Here is a 22,044-nt window from a genome sequence, read left to right as displayed (position 1 = left end):
TAATGCTTCAGGGATAAGTTTCAGAATACCAATAAATCTTATCTCTGCAATGGTGCCTTTATAGGAACAAGTGGCCTAGCCTAGTCTAGTTCTTAGTGGTACATTGGCCAGTTGGTTTGGCATTGAGAAGAAGTTTGGGTGGAATACCATATCCCTTTTCTAAAGTCAGCAGAATTGTGGTGCCTAAATGTGGAATGGCAAACATGTTAAAGAAAATAACAGGCCAGTCATATGATTACTGATATAAACAGTTTTAATGAGACATCAAGATATATAACTCTTCAAAATATAATCATATTTCCATATTAGGCAATCTATTAATATAAATCAGAGCCCTGGTGGTGCAGCGGTTAAGAGCTCAGGCTGCTAACCAAAGAGTTGGCAATTCAAATCCACCAGCCGCTCCTTGGAAACCCTATAGAGCAGTTCTACTTTGTCCTGTAGGGTCACTATGAGTCAGAATTGACTCAGTGGCAATGGGTTTGGTTTTTTCTTTTTTGTTTTTTTGGCGTTAATGTAACTCACAATATTAGAAACTCAAAGAAGAAAAAAATATGTGATCACCTTAAGGCAATCTGCATTTTTTGTTTCCCAGACCTTTCATGTAACAGGAAAAAGTTATTTTTTCAATGAGTTTTTAAAGGTTATGTATAGTGTGATATGTATAAACCCATTGCCGTTGCGTCAATTCCAACTCATGGCGACCCTGTGTTGTTGTTGTTAGGTGCCATCGAGTTGGTTGCGACTCATAGTGACCCTACGCATGACAGAACGAAACACTGCTGGGTCCTGTGCCATCCTTACAATCGTAGTTATGCTTGAGCTCATTGTTGGAGCCACTGTGTGAATCCATTTCATTAAGGGTCTTCCGTTGACACTGTACTTTGCCAAGCATGATGACCTCCAGGGACTAATCCCTCCTGACAACACGTCCAAAGTATGTAAGACTCAGTCTCACCATTCTTGCTTCTAAGGAGCATTCTGGTTGTACTTCTTCTAAGGCAGATTTGTTCCTTCTTTTGGCAGTCCATGGTATATTCAGTCTTCTTTGCCAACACCACGATTCAAAGGCATCAATTCTTCTTTGGTCTTCTTTATTCATTGTCCAGCTTTCATACGCATATGATGGTGTTGAAAATACCATGGCTTGGGTCAGGCGCACCTTAGTCTTCAGGGTGACATCTTTGCTTTTCAACACTTTAAAGAGGTCCTTTGCAGCAGATTTACCCAATGCAATGCATCGTTTGATTTCCTGACTCCTGCTTCCATGTCTGTTGATTGTGGATCCAAGTAAAATGAAATCCTTGACAACTTCAATCTTTTCTCCATTTACCATGATGTTGCTCATTGGTCCAGTTGTGAGGATTTTTGTTTTCTTTATGTTGAGGTGCAATCCATACTGAAGGCTGTGGTCTTTGATCTTCATTAGTAAGTGCTTCAAGTCTTTTTCACTTTCACCAAGCAAGGTTGTGTCATCAGCGTAACACAGGTTGTTAAGGAATCTTCCTCCAATCCTGATGCCCTGTTCTTCTTCGTATAGTCCAGCTTCTCGGATTATTTTTGACCCTTATAGATGCATATAAGCAGATAATTAGGTGGAGTTAATACTTACTGAGTACTTACTATGTGCCTAGCAGTGTTTTGTATTTACTTCAAGTGTTTCATTAAATTTCAAAGCAACCATATTATATCCTTTTTTAATTTTTTTACAGTTCAGGAAACTGAGGCATGGGAAGGTTAATGTGCTCCATGTGATGCATGTTTGTGGTGTATGTGTGTGTAGCCCAGCCAGCAATCAGTATAGTGTTTAAAGATAAAACACGAGGAGCATTCCTGCTATATCCAGAACCACACAAAATAACCATTGTTATTTAAAAATTACAATGCAGTTTGACAAAAGTGTGGAGCAAGAGACATACCTACTACAAACATGTTAGAAAGAAGCAATCTGATGATTTTATATTACTATATATACCTGGAAAACCCAAAAAACTTATATAGTGAAACTCTAATAGAAACATTAAGAGTTTACTGAGATAGCTAGATCACTCAAGTTTTTATATAAATGACTTCTGTTAAACACTAGCAATAATCAGGTAGAAAACATAATGGGGGAAGAAAGACTTAAACTTACATTATCAACAACAAAAGCAAACTATTTAAAGACAGGTTTAATAAGAAATGTCTAAATCCCTCAAGGAAATCTAAGGAACTCTGTCGAAAGGTAAAGAACATTTCTACAAATTGATTGAGCAATTTCAATCAGCAGTGCTTTTTAAGCAAGTATTACTGCAGCATAATCTCAAACTCCCAATAGCTTCTTGGTTAGAACCTATCAAAACAAGTAAAATTTATATGGAAGCATGAGCATGCAAAAATAGGACAAAAATCTGAAAGTGAGTAGGGAAGTGTAATTGTAGAAGCCTTTCCATGAAGGATACTGACTACATTATAAATCTACAGGTCCTTATGTGTAGTATAGGCACAGAAGTAGTAAAAGATGAATGGAACACATGTGGAAGTCTAGAAGCCCAAGTTGATAAAAACAACTTTGTTCAGATTGTACCGTTTACTGCTTGGAACCCTCCAATGGTTTCTCATCTAAGAGTAAAAGCCAAGTCCTTGCTGTCACCTACAACCTTGCTACTTAAAGTATGGCAGCCGAACAGTTAACCACAGTGCCACCAGGACTCCATAGACCAACAGCAATAGCATCGCCTGTGATCTTGCTAGAATGTAGACTCTCAAAACCCACCCCAGACCTCCTCAACCAGAATCTTCAAGATCCTCATATGACTCAAATGCAATTTTACAGTTTCAGAAGCATTGTCCTTCAGGGTGCTGTATGATCTGGCTTCCCTGGGCCTTACATTTCTAGCCTCATCTTCTGACTCCTCCCCTCACTCACTGGCCACATTGCTGTTGCATGAAGGTTTGTGCATGCTCATCTCGGGGCTTTGTACTTAACCCTTCCTCTACCAGTTACACACTCCCTTTAACTCCGTTTAGGTATTTGCCCAAATATCACTATCTGAAAAGCCTTTCCTGTTTCAAAACTTCTTACTGTCACCTGGCATGTATTTTTTGCTTATATTTTCTCCCACACCCCTCCATGTACACACTACACTGTAACCTTCCTGAGAGAAGGGAACTTGCTTTGTTCCCTTCGGTATCCTCAGTGCCTTGCACCTAGGAGGTGCCCGTTTGCTGAATGAAACTGTTAAAAATTATAGGTAAAATGTTAAGAGTTCTGAAGAGAGGGAGAAATTATGTCATTCTTCCAATAAATACATATTGAGTTCTGTGTGCCATATTCCCGAAATTATTTACCACTCAAACATTTATTAAGGCCTGATCAAGTCCCAGCCATATGCTGGAGTCCCTCGGTGGTGCAAATGCTTGGCCGCTAACCAAAAGATTGGACGTTCGAGTCCACCCAGAGGTGCCTCTGAAGAAAATCCTGATTACGTATTTCTAAAAAATCAGCCATTGAAAATTCTGTGGAGCACCGTAGTACTCCGACACACACAGGGTTGCCGTGAGTTGGAGGCGACTCAGCTGCAGCTGATATTTTACCCATATGCCAGGCCCTGTGGAAAACTCAGAAACCCTGGTGGCATAGCGCTTAAGTGCTGTAGCTGCTGACCAAAAGGTCAGCTGTTTGAGTCCACCAGGCCTTCCTTGGAAACTCTGTGGGGCAGTGCTACTCTGTCTTATAGGGTCGCTATGAGTCAGAATCAACTCGATGGCAGTGGGTTTTTTTTTGTTGTTGTTGTTATATCCAGGAGTGGAATTTTTAATCACAGTCTATTATATTCAGCCTTAGTAGATGGTGCCACCACTTTTCTGAAGTGATTTTATCAGTTTTCACAGTCCAGCAGCAAATGAAAGTTCTAGGAAAGGTTTCGTGGCAGAGGTTGGCAATATAACCTATATCTTAAGACTTAAAATATTTACATATGGTTTTTATATATGAAGCTGTGGAGAAAGGTTATCTTATAGAATCTTTAAGTCAGCGTTCTCTAACTTTGCTACACATTAGAGTCACTTGGGAGCTTTTTTAAAGCCTGACCAGGCTTCATCTCAGACCAATTAAATAAAAATATCTACGGGCGGGAGCAATGGAGTCCTGGTGGCACAGTGGTTAAGTGTTTGGCTGCTAACCCAAAGGTGGGCAGTTCGAACTCACCAGCCACTCATTCGAAACCCTATGGGGCAGTTCTAGCCTGTCCTATTGGGTCACTATGAGTCAGAATCCACTCAACAGCAGTGAGTTTAGAGGTGGGAGCAGGCCATCAGTGTATTTTCATTCACCTCAGATGATTTTAATGTGCAGCCAAAATTGAGAGAGTATTTAAGTTTGGCTAAAGTGTAGGTTATGAGAAGGGAAGTAGAGAAAAAAAAAATTGAGATGCTATTATTTAGCACATTTTTATTAAGCACCTACTATATGCCACTCTGTTAGGTCCTGGAGATAACAGAAAACAAAACAAGAATACTTGCCCATGTGGTGCTTGCAATCTAATTGCATTGGCAGCTGTTCAGTATCATTCATTTAACTTATTATAGGATGTTGTATTTAGAAGGACTCTTGCCCTCAATGCTCGGAATTCTTAATTTAATGGCTTAATTATTACGCTGATATGAACAGAACTCTCTATAAAGAAAAATTTTGTTCTAAACTTTTGTGCTAATATCACTAAGCATCTTCTAACACAAGCATTAATTTTTTTAGCCTCTCAATGTTTTCCATTTTTTGAACACCATGACAGTTGTCTAAAATCAGTAGTATGCAGATATTTAAATCAATAGGGGTCTCCTGGAAGGCCTAACACAAGCATTTCATTTTCCTGACTTACAAGAATTGATATGTAAGGAAACTATTTTTTTATATTGCTTCTTAGTAAGAACTTATATTTTAGATCAAGTTTATAAATAATAAAGTACCTTTATCAGGCCATAGCTAGTTTACGGTTCTTTTTGTTTTATTTGCTGTATACCTGGTGCCACCGAGTCGATTCTGACTCATAGTAATCCTACATGATGGAGAAGAACTGCCCCACAGGGTTTCCAAGGAGCAGCTGGTGGGTTCGACCTTTTGGTTAGCAGCAAACACTTAACCACTGCGCCACCAGGGCGCCGTATTTGCTGTATACTATATATTTTTTCCTAAGTCCCTTTATAATCATTTGATATACTATTTTACACTCTCTGTGGACCATTAGTAAGAACAGACAGGCCTATCTAATGATAAAGCCCTCTTTAAATTTTATATATGTGCTTAACTCTTCATGGCCCATTTGTCAGTTTCACTTTTAACAATGCTTTTGGTCAGTTTTGAATTAGTTTGCTAAGTAGAATTACTTAACACTTAAAGAAGAACAAGACGCACCCATTCTCAGCTGAAAATACTGTGATGTATATAAATGACCATACCCAAGAGGGAAAGTGAGGATGCCATAAAGGAATCATAGATGATGGTGGTGTCAGAAGGAGGGAGGAGTTTTGGCCAGGCTTTGATAATGATGCTGTAAATAATATCGTTATTACATTAGATACAGTTATCACTTAACTATCATCATCCAGGAAACCCTGGTGGCGTAGTGGTTAGGTGCCACAGCTGCTAACCAAGAGGTCGGCAGTTCAAATCCACCAGGCGCTCCTTGGAAACTCTATGGGGCAGTTCTACTCTGTCCTATACAGTCGCTATGAGTTGGAATCGACTCAATAGCAGTGGGTTTGGTTTTGGGTATCATCATCCACTTGTTTTTTTAATTCAAAGAAAGTCCTGGATATGTGCTTTATTTTGTATAAAATTACACATTATTGGCCAGCATTTTCTCAAAATTTCAAATACATTCATATAACAGTGATTTTTAGCATGGTTGATTTCGTGTACTTCCTGCTTCTTTTATAGTCGTACATATCCTTATTATGTCACAAATCTTCTTTTTCCCCCATTGCGTAGCTGCTTTAGTAATCTTTTATATAAGCATTTGAATGACATTTATATACGTTGAACTTCTCTAAAATTCTTTTGTTACTGGAGTATTTATAGGATTTATAGGAATTAGAGATCATCTCTTTTTTTTAAATGGCTTCAAACAACACAAATTTATTTCTTACAGTTATGGGGGTCAGAAGTCCAAATGGGCCAACAAGCCTGTGCTCCTTCTGGAGGCTCCAGGGAAGAATCCATTTCCTTGCCTTTTCTGGCTTCTAGAGGCCGCCTGCATACCTGGGCTCATGGCCCCTTCCTGACATCACTCCAGCCTCTGCTTCTGTTGTCATACCTCCTTATGACTCTTCTACCTCCCTCTTCCATCTTTTAAAGACCCCTGTGATTACACTAAGGAGCCCTGGTGCAGCAGTGGTTAAGCATTCGGCTGCTAACTGAAAAGTTGGTGGTTCGAATTCACGAGCCTCTCTGCAGGAGAAACATGTAGCAGTCTGCTTCCATAAAGATTACAGCCTTGGAAACCCCATGGGGCAGTTCTACTCTGTTCTGTGTGGTTGCTATCAGTCAGAAGTGACTGGATGGCAACAGGTACTGGTGATTACAGTGGGCACCCCAAGATAATCTCCCCAGCTCAGGATCCTTAATTTAATCATATCTGTAATGTATCTTTTGCTGTGTTAAGCAACCTATGCACAAATTCCAGGGATTAGGATGTAGACATCTTTGGGTGGGCCATTTTTCAGTCTACTCTGGGGGGAGGGTTCTATATCTAAAAGGAGGAAGGGGAAGAATGGGCACTGGAAGAGAATTAGCCCGGCTGTATCGTACCACAGCATTTTTGCCTATCTTGGCTGTGGATATATTTTGAAAGTATGAAGTTGTCAGAGCTGGTGAACTTTCTGAAGACAGGACTTTGTTTTCTCATACTCTGTGATCCTTGGAGTTCAGATGTCTAAGTAATCACAAAAGCAAACTATTTGTGAGGGCTACGTCCTTTCTCACAAGTGACAGTTTCGTACATCAGTGTTCTATCTGCCTTTCGTGAATGGCATTTCTAGCCACTGTTCTTAGGGAAGCTAACAGGGCAGGTAGCATTGCTAGAAGTAAGTGACATGGTGTATGTGTCAAGGTCCTAGCACATAGTAGGGAGTCAGACTAGCACACTAGACCCCTTCATCTCATATTTAGTGCACAGTAGGTGTGCAAATCAAACTGCCCTTTCCCAGTACTTCAGCCCTCCAGCATGTGTGTTCATTTGTTTTCTTAATGTATGCATGTGTGCACGCACGCACAATATTTTTCTTTTTGGGGGGGCATAGGAAAGAAGGGGTGAATGTGAGAACTATGGTGGTATCTATTCTTTTGTCAATCCCTGAGTTTACCTTTTGGAGGGTACGTGGAATATTTACGTGAAAGCTGATAGAAAACACAGAATTTTTGGAAAATAATGCAATTTGTATCATCTGAAATTATAATTTTTCCTTTTGTTAGAATACATAAATAAAGCGCTGTCTCCCCTACTGGTTCAGAATGTATTAAAATGGAGCACTGGATTCAGTTGTGTGGACTGAGAGTGGTGTCTGGGAACACTGAACATACAAGTAGTAATATTGTGAGAAGGGTCCTTGCTGGGGCGGGGGCGGGGTGGTCCTTTAAATTCAGTGCAGAAAATAGTGTTAGGACTGTTAGGGGCTGGGAGAGCCACACCACCTGTCTCAAAGTGGCCCATGTGTTTTGTGAATCTGGAATTGCCACTGTTTAAGAATCAGATTGAGATTTCACATAACATTTTAGATCCCTAATGAAGATCTTTTAAGACTTTTTTTTTTTGGTGGATTCTTTCGTTGCAATTTTTTTTTTTTTATTGTACTTTAGATGAAGGTTTACAGAACAAACTAGTTTCTCATCAAACAGTTGGTACATATATTGTTTTATGACACTGGTTAATAACCCCACGACGTGTCAGCACTCTCCCTTCTCGACCTTTTGTTCCCCATTACCAGCTTTCTAGTCCCCTCCTGTCTTCTAGTCCTTGACCCTGGGCTGTTGTGCCCCTTTAGTCTCGTTTTGTTTATGGGCCTGTCCAATCCGTGGCCGAACGGTGAACCTCGGGAGTAACTTCATTACTGAGCCAAAGGGTATCCAGGGGCCATACTCTCGGGAAAAGACTTATCTCTTAATGAATTTTTTTAAATAACTATTTGGGAAGCTGATCACTGGAAATATTCGAAGTCTTAGAATATGGGTTATATTTCCATTTAAAGTGACTATAGAAGATTTTTTATAGAAGAGTTTCTTTGTTTTTAGACCTAATCAAACCACTTTTATAATTCGCTTATTATAAACAGGGGTAAAGTTAAAGTTCTTGTGGATTTCGAATCCGTCTCTAAGCCCTTAAAGAGTATTGAGAGTTGTCAGCTCTTGATAACATGACACAGAAAATTTTTCATAGTCAAACCCTAAAAACCATGACTTCAAGGAGCGTTATTCTTTTGTTACTGAGCCTTTTTTTTTTTTTTATGACTACCATTATTTATAGTAAGTGTATTATAAAAGCAGCTTGATTAGGGTTACGTTATGTAGTCTTTTTATCACCCTCTTTTTTTCTTAATAATTCTTAATAACAAATTTTTTATTGTTGAGTATTACTGGAGTTTGAGGGGATCTTTTTCCTGCTTTAGTTCTGAAGCAATAAGGAAAAAGACAAAGGAGCCAGGCAGCTGGAGATCAAAATAGCAGCTTTCTTACTGATAGAACAATTGGAGAACATGACTTAAGAGCACAGCATAAAGGGCTGAGTAATAACTGAACCCTACAGTTAGAAAGATTCAGCCACCCAGTCTCAGGCAGTGCTGAAGAGCAGAGCAAGCGAGTGCTCTCTGCACGTGGGCAAATCCTGAAGAGAAATGGACAGAAGAAGGGGCCTGGGCTGGGCCTACCAGGTCCTCTTCTCAGACTTACCCATCGGATAAGTCATCCTACTCAAGTGAGGAGGCACAGGCTGGGGTGTCAGTCCACTGGATGCCACCCTAGTTGGGATCATAAAGCCAGAGAAAGAGATTTTGGGGAAAGACCTCTCATTACTGGGAGGCCTGAGCTCACTTGATTACTCTGCAGCTTTCTTGAGTGTTGGAAACAGCTCAGTGGCACCTCCAGGGCTACAGGGACCTTGCCAGCAACTGAGGGCTCTTGAATAAGCTCCCCTCATCATTAAAAAAAAAAAAAACAAAAAACACACCCATTGCCTTTGAGTTGATTCCAACTCATAGCGACCCTATAGGACAGAGTAGAACTGCCCCATAGTTTCCAAGGAGCACCTGGTGGATTCAAACTGCCGACCTTTTGGTTAGCTCTTAACCACCATGCCACCGAGATTTCCTACCTCATCGTAAAAGGGAAATAAAAACTAGTAATCCATTGCCCATCAAATCAATTCCAACTCATGCAACCCCATAGAACAGAGTAGAACTGCCACATGGGATTTCCAAGGAAATGTAATCTTTTCAGGAACAGACTGCCACATTGTTCTCCTGCAGAGTGCCTGGTGGGTTTGATCCACCAACTTTTCAGTTAGCAGCTGAGCACTTAACTACTGAGCCACCAGGGCTCAGTAGGGGAGCATTTTTGTTCATATGAATGCCTGCATTCAGGTTTGCCTGGGTCTGTTTTTCTTTTGGTCATGTTTTCCATTCAAGGATCTTCTAGAGATCAGCACACGGCTGCATGCCATGCAGGTTAACCATGTACATTATGGAGGATGAAATGGTTCTGCTCTCAAAAAGCTTATAGCCTGGTTCATAACTAAGTGCTAAGTTATGCAGTACAAACTATTTATGATTTATAAGTTCAAAGGAGTTGGAAATCAATACAAACAGAAGTATTCCAAAAAGACTTTATTGAAAATTAAGCCTTGAGTTGTGCCTGGAAAGACAGAAATGCCGTGGGTAGGTGAGGCAGTGAAAGAGAGCACTTAAGGTGAAGGGACAGCAAAAATGAAGTCACAGATGCTGAAATCAGTGCGTACTGTGTATTATGATTGTTTATAAAGTGAAGATTCTATGTTCTGATAATGAGAAATAACATTACAGGGCCAGAAGAGGCCCAGGTTGTCGAGAGAGCCTGGAAAACAAGGAGAGTACCAGAGACTTGTGGTTTGCTGCTGAGATTTTTTTTTTTTTTTTTTTTTTTAGCATAAGAGCGATGTCATTGAAAATTACTTTGGCAGGAGGATACCTAGGGGATATTCCAGAGAAGAAGATAAATTAAGAAGAGTAATCTAAGCCTGAGGGAATAAATGCCTAGACTAGGCTGAGAAAGTTTGAGAAGAGAAAAATAGTCAAGAATTGATTTATCGGAATCTTGAGGATGTATTGAATGAATAAATCAGTTGAAAAGAGACAGAGTTTCAAGGCTGAGCTGTTGAGGAAATGCTGAGCCCCTTTAAGGCAATTTGGGAGCTAGATACCACATAACACATAGATGTGAAAACTGAAGCCAAGCAAAGCATCTGTTCTCTAAGTGGTATAAGGTTTACTTCATTTGTGTTTTCTTTATTTCCCTCTTATAAATGCGAAAAAATAATCAGAAATATGGATTTTCATTTTGATTTAATTGTCCTTTCTTTTGTTTTGCTCAGCTTTTAGAGATTTTTATCATCACTACTTCCCAGCATTGTTTTTTGGAGGGGGAGTGGGGGATTTAAGTCGTGAAATCCATCTTGATTACATGTGATGCCCATGAAACCCGTCAAGATGAGTTTCATGGGAGCCGTGTACCATCTGCCTCTGAGATAGGTGGGGTCCTCTGGAGTGACACCTTGTGTTTCCTTCTGCCTGGCGTCATTTCTCCCTCTTCTTTCGCTAATAGAGGAACTCCCATCCCACCTCCATAGTTCTCATGGGGCAACCAGTCATGGTCCCACAGCAACTGGGGGCCAAAACCAAAAATCCAGCCCACTGCTATCGAGTCAATTCCAACTCATAGTGGCCCTATAGGACAGAATAGAACTGCCCCATAGGGTTTTGAAGGAGCACCTGGTGGATTTGAACTGCTGACCTTTTGGTGAGTAGGCACGCTCGTAACCACTGCACCACCAGGGCTCCAGTTGGAAGCAGGGGCAGTATTAAGACCTAAACTTTGCTTGTTAATTAGACTCTCTCTCAGGAATGAGCACCTTGAATGGAGACCTACAAAGCAGAGATGGGTAGTGCTGAGTCATCCCACGGGACCGTTTAAGAAGCTTCTGCTGCTGAGACCCTGGGTTAAGCCTTGGTGCCTGGCCTTCCAGAGACTTGAGTGTTCAGCGCTCCCTTTGATTCTGTGAGCTCCTCCGGCACCCTTCTAATAAATCTCCCATCGTGGTTTTTTAACTAGGCTGTTTCTCTTGCTTAGAAAGGATTAAATTGATACGCATCCATTGTAACTTACTCTTTTTCCCTTTAAACTTTCATTTACCTATTGATAATGGCTTGGTATTTTTTTTAGAAGCAAACGTAATTTCTGATAAAATGTGATTTCTGATACAATTTCTTTCTTGACATGGATAGGAAAAGTGCTTTCTTTTTTATTGTTAATATATTATTAGCTGGTTTTATGGCCATAGTGATAGCTGTATCTGGGTGATGATTTGAACCTCCTCCCCACCCTCCTGCCGTATGTTTCGTGTTAACAGGAGAAATGGCAAAGATGGGCATCTCAATGGGTGAAGTTTTAGCAGAAAAGTGTTTGGAGCTTTTTTTCCTTTACACTGCATGTTCTAATAGTGCCATTTTCATATATTTTTGTTGTCTTATTATCAGTTCAAAGGTTAGTGTACTCTTGTAGCCCCCCAGTGTGAATACTGTTCAGTATGAACTTGATATAATATGAAATCATTTATATTTGATGACTTATTTGGAAAATATGATCCTAATTACAGTTGAGATCCCATTTCTTACAGTTATTGTTAAATATAAAGGTACATTTTTCTAGCATGTACTTTGGGTGAATTATATCCAGGGTGGGTTCCAAATATGGGCTAAAGTTGAGGTTTTCTAGACCTGCCCCTTCCCTGAAAACTGGCATGGTTTTCATTGACAGAAAGGAGTTAGGAGAACAAAGAGTGCTCTATGGAGGATCATAGAATGAGCATATTAGGGATGTTGTTCGTCAGGCCCTTGACACAGTTAACCCTGTGCTTTCTGTGAATTAGTGCTGTCTGTATCTGCGGAGCCCTTGGGTGGTACACATGGTTAACCGGCTTGTTGCTAACCAAAAGCTTAGAGGTTCAAGTGCCCCCACTGGTACCGTAGAAGAAAAACCTGGCAATCTACAGGCAGTCCCCGGGTTGCCAGTGAGATCTGTTCCTAGGTGAGTCCTTAAGTCAAATTTGTCGATAAGTCGAACGGTTCTTATTTAGCCTTACTGTAGTATGAGTTGGAATTGACTCGGCGGCAGTGGGTTTAGTGCAAGAAGGAGGACTGGTGGTGCAGTTGGTTAAGCATTTGGTTGCTAACCAGAAGGTTGGCAGTTCGAATCCACTGGCTACTCCTTGAAAACCATACGGGGGCAGTTCTACTCTGTCCCATAAGGTTGCTCTGAGTCGGAACTGACTCATTGGCCATAGGTTTGGGTGGTCTGGTCAGTGCAAGAAAAGCTCAAGGCCTTTTCACAGGTTTAAAAGCGGCACGTGCAGCAGGGGAAGGTGATTGTGATGAAGAATTTGTTGCAAGTAGGGGTTGGTTCAGTCATTTCAAAGTGAGGGCAAATTTACATTATATTAAAGGGCAAGTACACGAGTTGTCCAGGAAGCTGGATGTTTGTAACCAGAGGACTTACTGTACTTCTAAAAAATCAGCCTTTGAAAACCCTGTGGAGCACAGTTCTACTCTGACACGCTTGTGGTCACCGTGAGTCCAAGTCGACGGCAACTGCTATCTGTGTCTACAGCAATTTATTTGGCATTAATTAATTTGTAAGGTAATATTCTTAGCATTGTTTTGTGGTTTAAAGCTAGTCTTTAACTTACTAACACTGAGAGAAGTAGTTTTGTATATTAAAGCTCTCATTTGTCTGTATGACTTCCTAAATATAATAACTCTGGGAGGTAAGAGTTAGTGACTGAATGGTTTTGTTCCATTTTTGTACATCATGTGTACATCATGAATCTTTTTTTGTTAGTTTTTTAACTCTCAAAAGTGGCAAGTTTGGGGTTAAAATTTTAACTGTTCAATCTTTTGGGGACAATTTGGAAAATGTAATATAATATTCTCACTTCCATGGTTGTTGTTAGAGTATATATGAAAGAGAAATAAATCCATATTCAGAGAGCAATACCAGGAAATCAGCTTGGATCACTACTGGCAGAAAGACTCGATTTCAAACACCAGCATCAAAATGCACTTGTTTCACAGTGTTGTAGGGGAAAAAAAATCAGAAAGTTTAGTAAAGCGAAAAGAAAGTTTCATTTGGCACATATTCAAAAAGACAAAAGTTGAGAAGTGGACAAGCATGTTGCTAGAGCTGTGTCTGCCCAAGTCCAAGGAAATGTTACAGAATAAGCAAGAATGGGAAAACGGACAAGCATGCGGCCACAGCCATGTCTGCCCGAGTCCAGAGACTATTACAGAATAAACAAGAATGGGAAAATGGACAAGCCTGCTGCCACGGCCATGTCTGCCGGAGTCCAAGGAAACATTACAGAATAAACAAGAATGGGAAAACGGGCAAGCATGTTGCCACGGCCATGTCTGGCCGAGTTCAGAGAATATCACAGAACAGGCAAGAATGGGAAAACGGACAAGCATGCTAACACAGCCATGTCTGCCCAAGTCCAGAGAATATTAGAGTCATCAGTATATATTAACATTACAAATAGGCAAAACCATTGAAAGCTTCACCTGTTCACAGATTGGCCAGAAACTGTGATCCTACATTTTTAATTGTCCCTGTCAACAATCATTGGTACAGGTTTCAGTAACATTCAGTCAGGAGGGTCTTCATTGGTTCAACAAATTTCTATTCACTATATGGTGGCATAGTGGTTAAGTGCTACAGCTGCTAACCCAAGGGTCAGCACTTCGAATCCACCAGGCACTCCTTGGAAACTCTACGGGACAGTTCTACTCTGTCCTATAGGGTCGCTAGGAGTCGGAATCGACTCAATGGCACTGGGTGTCTTATATGTTACTAGAAAAAGATAAGAGTGGAAAGTCTTTTGTGTTCTGGCTTACGTGAAAGTTTCCCTAAAAGATAGCTTCCAAGATTATTCTATCTGTTGTCTTTATACCTCAGGGCCCAGTTGATGTGTCCTTGTGAGACCTTGTGAGCCCAGCTCCAGCCAGGTCACATTCTCTATGCTCAAGGACAGAGAATAATGACTCCAATATCACTTCCTAAATCAACAGCCATGCCTCAGCACAAGTCCAAGGCCCTCTCAAGTAGCTGACGTTTCGAATGTTAGACCTACCCTTTGCATTCAGAGATGTTAGTATACTCCTAAAACAAGGCTGTCTTATTTTTCGTCAGAACTTTGCACTGTGCTCAGTCATCTACTGCAAAGACCAAAACAGAGCTCCATGCAGCTGTTTATATTTGCCCTGCAGAACCAAGTGGACAAGGGCTGTGTGATTAGGAAAACCAGACTAGGGCCATCTTTTCACCTACAGATGTTTTAATGTGCTTAACATTATCTAATACTAGCAACTGAGGTAGTCTAAATACCACAGCAGGATCTGATTAGCTTTTTCAGATCACTGCCTTTCTTTGCTGTTTGCAAAAAAGCTTAATCCAGTGCTAGAGATCAGGCTTCCTGCTGAGCTCTTGGGTAGTTTTCTCTCATTTTTTGTGTTCACAGCGGCAGGAATTAGTGAGAAGATTCCTCCTCCTGAATTAAAGCTATGAAGTAGTAACTGTAGTAGCAAGGGATAAAGAGACGACTACCTATTCATACTAAGGAATTTCCTTTTTATGTACAAAACAAAGCCTTTTTAATAGGAATTCATAAATACTGACCTCTGGTCAGTGCATAGCTGTTAAGTTTCATTAGGTTTTAGGTGTAACTACTTTGAGTGGATGTAGATTTTTCATTTTGATCTTATTTACTTAAAATCAGTTTAACTAGAACTAAATTTACTAGCCATAACAGGGGCCTTGATTTATCTTTTGGGTTTATATCTTTCATTCTTGAAATTTCAAAGAACTGTCACCACCACAAAAAATAAATTCTAACTTTTCTCGTTTCTGTGATGTTTATGTGCTTACCAAAGACATAAAATTGAATTCTGTGTAGTTCACCTGGTAATTTTCAATAAATTATAATACTAGTAGTGCTATATCTTGACCTTTAATGGGCTTTAAAACGCCCTTTGATATTAGGCTATGGGCCTGACTATTTCAGTAGCATTGCTATTCCTTTGGAGCCCTGGTAGCACAGTGGTTGAGAGCTTGGCTGCTAACCAAAAGGTTGGCAGTTTGAATTCACCACCTACTGTTTGGAAACCCTGTGAAGCAGTTCTGCTCTGTCCTGTGGGGTCGCTATGAGTTGGAATCGATTCGACGGCAGTGGGCTTAAGTTTGGACTCTACCCCTTGGCAGAGAAAGAATAGTTCTTGTTTTAGAATTTAGCTTGGCATTTTGGATCTAATAATTATATTTAGTCCAAAATATTTTCACATTTTTAAATTTTGTAATACTTTTTGAATGACACCTTTTTATTAAATATCAAGCTCTTTCCAGGAGAAATACCTATAGACAAATAGTGATCTACAATATGATACTTTATATTTTCCTTTTCAGAAGCAACAGTAACTTTTAGGAGGCATAAGGAAGGTTTTCAATGAGGCAACTGAAAAATTTAACCCTATAGATCCTCCCTTGATTTTGTAAAAAGAGAAGACCTCATTTGCATTTGAGTGGATGCAGTAAGAACATGGCCTTGAGGCCCAAATCACTGTTACATTTTTCCAAGTACTTACAGAGGATCCCAATTTTGAATAGCCTCTGTATTTATGTGTGAAAAAGAGAAATTGATGTAGATTGTTTGGAGTGCTCTAACCAAATTTTGTATCTTTAGAGTTAATTGTAGTATAATGAAGTGTGAGCTCTGCATAAATTGGCTTTTTTTTAGCAAATTGTATTTTAAGAGCAGTTCTTTGCCTTCATTCTTTTACTTTTCACTGAAATAAAAAGGGTGGGGTGTGTGTGTGTGTGTGTTCTGTATTACATAAGTGGGCAGTAGGACATCTAGAGATTCCTTTTTTTTTTTTTTAAAGTAAGAAATAACCTTGCAATGCCTTGTGGTGTTTAAATTCCGAATGAATGTTTTTTCATAATCAGGAGGCACACCTGATGCAACTTACGCAGCTCTCAAAAACAAGTAGGCCAGAGTATTACGAATACTACTTAATCTGGAATTTTGAAATAAATCAGGAATAACAAGCTTCCTCATTGAAGGGGCTTATTTTTGTGTATTTTATATCCTTTAAAATTATCATAGCTAGCTTTTCTTCTTTCCAGTAAAGTTAACTTGTTGTTCCTGAACTGAAACTTGAGTATCACGTCTTATATAAAATATAAATACTTTTAACAGGTATATAAAACCGTACTGCATGTTAAAACTTAATGAAAGATGTTTTGCTTTAAGATTTTTATACCACTATTAGACGTGCATAGGATGGGCTGTTCTCTTGGTTTTAAGTTGAAGTTAAAATAGTTTTATCTAAATGTTCAGTTCAGATGACTCATTTGGCACAAAGCTGGATCAGGCTTTTGTTTTGTCTTAACTATAATTTAGATAACTTACTTTTCTGAATCAATTTTATTTGCAAGCTCTTAATTTTTTTTTCCTTTTTTGGTTTAACTGTATTTTCATCGTCTGTCTTACTCACGTTATTATCTTACAACAAGTTACCAAATATTTTAAAATACCTTTTGCACTTCCCAGTATTTCCCGAGAAACCGTTTTACTATAACCTGTGTTGCTTTTGCCAGTAGCTCATTTACTAAAGAAAAGGGGTTGCTGCTGTGGTTACTAATTGCTACTTTGACACACCTCATTTTCTTTATTTCACCAACAAAAATGAAAAGCTAATAGGCTAGAGGGTAGCCTCAACTTTTTGAAAACGTGGAACTTTTACTATTTTAAGATAGAATTAGTTTCTTTGTTTCGTGCATTAAAAACAAGGAGGAGAGCTGAAATCCGTCCAGGCCAGGTGTTTCTTGTTGGCAGCCTGCTCCCTAATGACCGCTCTGGTAGAGCAGCTGCCCACTGTCGGCTTTCTATGGCCTATTGTTGCTGCGTACCCCTCGTTAATACACATGCTGCCCAGGGCAGACCCGGAGACTGACATCAACTTGCCTATCTTAGAGACCTACGAACCTGACGCAGGACACTGAGGGTGTCTTGCATCTGCCTGACCAACTAATTGTGAGCTTTCTGGCCTAGGATTGGCTGTGATTCCACTCGGTAATAGGTTAAGCAAAGACGTTGCCATTCCATCTGTCCAACCATTCATTGTTCTCTTTGCCTGCCGGGAAGTCGGCAGCTAAAATTGTGTCAAGGAGTTACTGCTGAAGCTGCTGCAGAAACCAGCGTCTTTGTATTTTCCTACTAACGTGAGTATCTGTGCTACTTAACGCCTTAGAAGTTAAACTTTGCAAAATAGTATTAATTTGAATTCTGTAAAGGATAAGAAGCACCTGATATGAAAGCCTAAAATTTTATTTAGCTCCAAAATACCTTCTTTCTGTAAAATATGTCTATGAAACAGATTTTTATATATATATATATATTTTTTTTTTTTTTTTTTCTGGAGCTATATATAAAATAATGGCTTACAACTTCATGAAGGCCTTCAGGATGGCATGTGATCGTTTGGAACTTTAAGACAAGTTATAACAAATGTTCTGATGTCTTGATAAACAGTGAATTTAGATTTTATATTCTAATCAAATTCTTATGTTTCTTAAGGTGTTACTGCAATACCTAGGTGCTGGTAGAGTTTCCATTGTCTTAAGAATCTAGTTTGGGAAGATGGATTGATACAGGCAGGTGTTTCAAAGCGCTTGCTTTAAATAAGATGATTAAACATTTAATTGCTTTATCCAGCAATGTCAATATTCATGTACAGTTTCTAATTTCTTCTCCTCCATCTTTTTTTTTTTTTTAACTTGCATTAGTTTCCAGTATTAGATTGAAGATGTCATCCCATAAATTCTTGCTTTCAAGACATCTGTAAAGGGGAAGGGAGGAAGAGACAAAGACTTTCATCTATCAGTTGGGGGAAAAGTAAGAGCATAAGGGGTTAAAAGAGGTTTTCATTTCTACCACATGCCCTATTGTGTGAACATATGCATAAGTCTATTGAAAGTTTTCAGAAGATGGGCAGGCCACCAGTTGCTGGTCTCCTGCAGTTCCAGTAGACATCTGTTGGCCCAGAGCATTAACCAATCTGTTCAAAGAGACATCCTTCCTTTGTTAGCTAGAGGGATGTGGACAACAGCACTCACTGAAATACAATGGTCATTAAATACACGGAGACTACAGCAGTAGGTATTTATTACATATTCATTATTTTATTTTCATTGTTCTCATAGTATGACCATTTGGATAACAACCAGAACCCACTTTTATGGCATTGTAACTTTACATTACAAATAAATAAATCGGTTTAACAAGTTTATGATCTAGTATTCCTGATGAATATGTGGCTCTTTATGAAAAATTAAAAAAAAAAATTTTTATACCTGATTCAAGGGGAAGGATTATCCAGGTTATCTAATGAGAACTTCCAGAAAATCTCACTAAAATAGGGGAATTTGTGGGCATGCAATACATTTCCAGTAAATAGCCATTATATCATAAACCTGGGTTCAGCTAATGTAAAGAGTTTAAAAAAAAAAGATTCTGAAAACTTTAAAAATCAATTATACTTTATCATCACCTGCAAAATTTAGCATGAAAATTTAGTTTATTTTGAACAAATTGAATTATTTAATTTTTAAACTTATTAGGCCATTAGGAAGAAAAATTGTTAGAGTTTCAGATATGATGTCTAGAGGGAATTTGTCGATTTGCAAGTGTAGGAATATGTTCGCAAGTCATTTTTTTTTTTTTTTTGCCAATACCTTTTTTGTGCAAGAAGTGGCATATAAAAACAATTATAATTGGCCCCTGATGCAGAGTTTAAAAGCTGAGCCATCTAGTTTATTCTCCGTTAGTTTTTTTGATAACTAAGGGAATATAAACCTTGGCTACTTTATGTGTGAAACTTTTTGACTATGCTGCTGCTTAATGAAATAAGGAAAATGACCCTTGTTAGTAAAGGTGATTTACGCAAGTTTACATTTGAGTAAATGCAATCACCTAAAAGTCTAATAAATGGTTTAGAAATTGAGGAAAAACCTAGTTTCTGTCTTATATAAAGTAATACATTTTGTGATGTTATTGGAATCTTTTTCAAAATTGTATTGATCATTTTTAAGGCACTGAATAAAAATAAAGGTCAGATACCATTCTTTGTCCCCAAATCTTTTATAATAATTCCCTTGCAAGTTTTGCACATTCTGTTACATTAACAAGTACTACAGCCTACAAAAATATTTTTGATCAGTTTTTAAATCTTATTACTAGCATTTAATTTTTTATTGAATGATTTCAAGATACTGCCAAATTCTGATATTTCAGGGTAATTACAAGTGAGTAAGGAGGCGTTTTAGAGATAAAAGTTTTAAAAACCAAATCTTTACTATGTGAGTCAGTACAGATCAGGTTATATCAAATTTATATTATGTGATAGAGAAAATCTATGCATCTTGTTAGCCTGGTAATTGAACTCATTTGACCTTATTTGTACTTTTTCCTGTTTTGTCCGTTGCTTTACAGATTCTAAAAATTATTTAACTGCTTATTTATACAAGATGGGATTGGGTAGCTTTATCTGAACTAACCAATAAAATCTAGAAGATGAAGAAAGGCCTCTCAGTGTGAAAAAAGTTCAACCGGAATATTTTAAAAGAAAAATTGTGCACCTAACCCAATTCGATGTTAGTAAAAAAGTAGGTCAGGCTTACATTTATCCGTAGTCTTAAAAATCATGTTAACTCAATTATAGAAAATTTTTATTGAAATATGTACAATTTATATGAATTATCACAGTATAAAAGTATGTGATATTGGCATACAGATGAGTTTCATGTGGCATAATATTATAGAAACGCTGATAATTCCATTTTTCTTTTTTATCATTATAAACAGTAAGATTATATAGCAGAGCAGCTTAGGTTGTTGACACTTCATTATATTGAAGGTAGGCAGATTTTTTTTTTTAGTGGTTAATTTTCATTCTAAAAACTTTATAGTACCTGGTTTTGTTTCTTTGGAAAATGTGAAAATTAAAAATAATTCCACTCATCCTTTAAATGTAATATTTCCTCGGTATTTTTCTTAAGGTATTTGTCTTATGTAATCCAGCCCAAAAGAAGAGCACTAGCACTCAATATTAAAATAATATTTCCTAGTTCTGTTCAGGGATTTGGTCAGTGAGTCATTATCTTGAAGAATTATCTCACAACAGCACTTATACAAAACCCAAACTTTTCAGGGGAGATCAAAAATGTTGCCCATTAAATACACTTCCTGCAGTCAGAACAGATTGTAGGGTTTCCAGAACAATGATGTTGGAGCTTCCAGATTGGTTTGGCAGCTACATTGTTCTCAGAGGGTAAATCAGACGCACTTAAGTCCCAGTCTCTTTTATAGGCTTTTGTTCACACCAAATTATTCTTTCACTCTGCTAGCATTCCTGATGGCATGTTAAAGGAGTGCAGCTTAGCAACCAGCTCCTGGTTGCCAGGCAGCCCAGCTTCCAATAGATTTTCCTTGTTTAAGATACTTTTGGTGGGAGCTCTATGAAGGCCACAGTGCAGATTTTTCTTTTAACTGTATCCCTTTACTACTAAGCTGTTGTGATTTGTTACTTGCATTATGGTGTCGGTATATTACAGTAGTTAATATATCACTGAGTGTAAAGATTTGCTTTCAAAATCCTTTCCTTTAATTCTGAATAATTGGGCTGTGGCATATCCATATTAATAGAAAAAAATGGAAATGGATATAGCTTCATAATGGCACACATGTATCTAGACCTCTCCTAAGGGATGTTCATTTTTATTGGTTGTGCAATTAGGAACTGAGAGAGTTTGATGTTTTTTTAAAGCTACAGAATGCTATATTATTAGTGGAACAATGGTATTAAAGTTATCTGTTTTCTCAGGGGATAAAACCTGAAAAAACTCGTCTGGAAGTGTGTAAGGGTTCCACACTGAAGAAATTTTAAGTGTATTGTTTATCAAGCTAAGCATCCCATAATGTAACTATGGTTATATTAACCATAGTTAATATAATTTATTTCATTATGTGGAAGTACTTCACTCTGTAATAAGCCACCAAGTATGCATTCAAATCTGTGACTTCTCAGAAAATTACTTAGCATTTTTAACATTAATATAATAGCTCCTTTCTAGTGTAAATAAGGTGTTGAAGAACTTTAAAATAAAATATTTTCCCAATTTTCTTTTTTACATTATTTAAGTAGGTGTTAAATTCATCTACTGCTAGCATGCTAATGTTATCCTGTGTTTAAAAAAAAAAAGGCTGTTGATTCGATTCCAGCGTTTGTGGATGCAGACTGCCCACATCTTCCTCCCAAAAAGCGGCTGGTAGGTTTGAACCACTGACCTTTCAGTTAGCAGCTGAGCACTTAACCGTTATGCCACCAGGGCTCCATAGAGCAGACATCTGGACAGGGACAAGTTATCCTCCATAGAACACTGGAGAATTGCCTTAATAAGTAAACTGCTGATGTAGATGTAGTCCTTACAGTGAAGCACAAGAGAAAATGATACTATTTTGCTAACGTGTCCTGATAGAATAATAACAATTATTTCCAATAGACTTTAAGGAAAAAGTGAAAAAGCAAAAGCATCTTAAACAGTAAAAAAATTTTTATAGGGGAAAAATGGGAGAAAGACGACTTTTTAACCAAATGCAGACAATGGTTAATTAATCTGATGCAATCAGGAAAATTTTCTGCCATATAATTCAAGAA

General features: G+C 38.4%; 1 protein-coding gene across 5 annotated transcripts in view; it reads left to right on the top strand.

Moving 5' to 3' along the window:
• ZC3H12C (zinc finger CCCH-type containing 12C) overlaps nucleotides 1–22,044 on the top strand; it is a 90,620-nt gene that overhangs the window by 30,208 nt on the left and 38,368 nt on the right. Inside the window, exon 1 of one of the 5 annotated variants that reach the window (XM_049889340.1) lies at nucleotides 16,807–17,551. The exons of 3 other annotated variants lie outside the window; for them this stretch is intronic. The gene's annotated coding sequence lies outside the window, so the exon portion shown is untranslated. Of the gene's footprint in view, nucleotides 1–16,806; nucleotides 17,552–20,249; nucleotides 21,656–22,044 lie in introns of those variants that run through there. One more of the 5 variants, XM_049889339.1, reaches the window with a different exon arrangement.

The sequence above is a fragment of the Elephas maximus genome, chromosome 7, assembly GCF_024166365.1.
Source record: "Elephas maximus indicus isolate mEleMax1 chromosome 7, mEleMax1 primary haplotype, whole genome shotgun sequence".
NCBI lineage: Eukaryota > Metazoa > Chordata > Mammalia > Proboscidea > Elephantidae > Elephas > Elephas maximus.
Note: the sequence above shows the minus strand (reverse complement) of the source record. Positions and strands in the feature narration are given on the sequence as shown.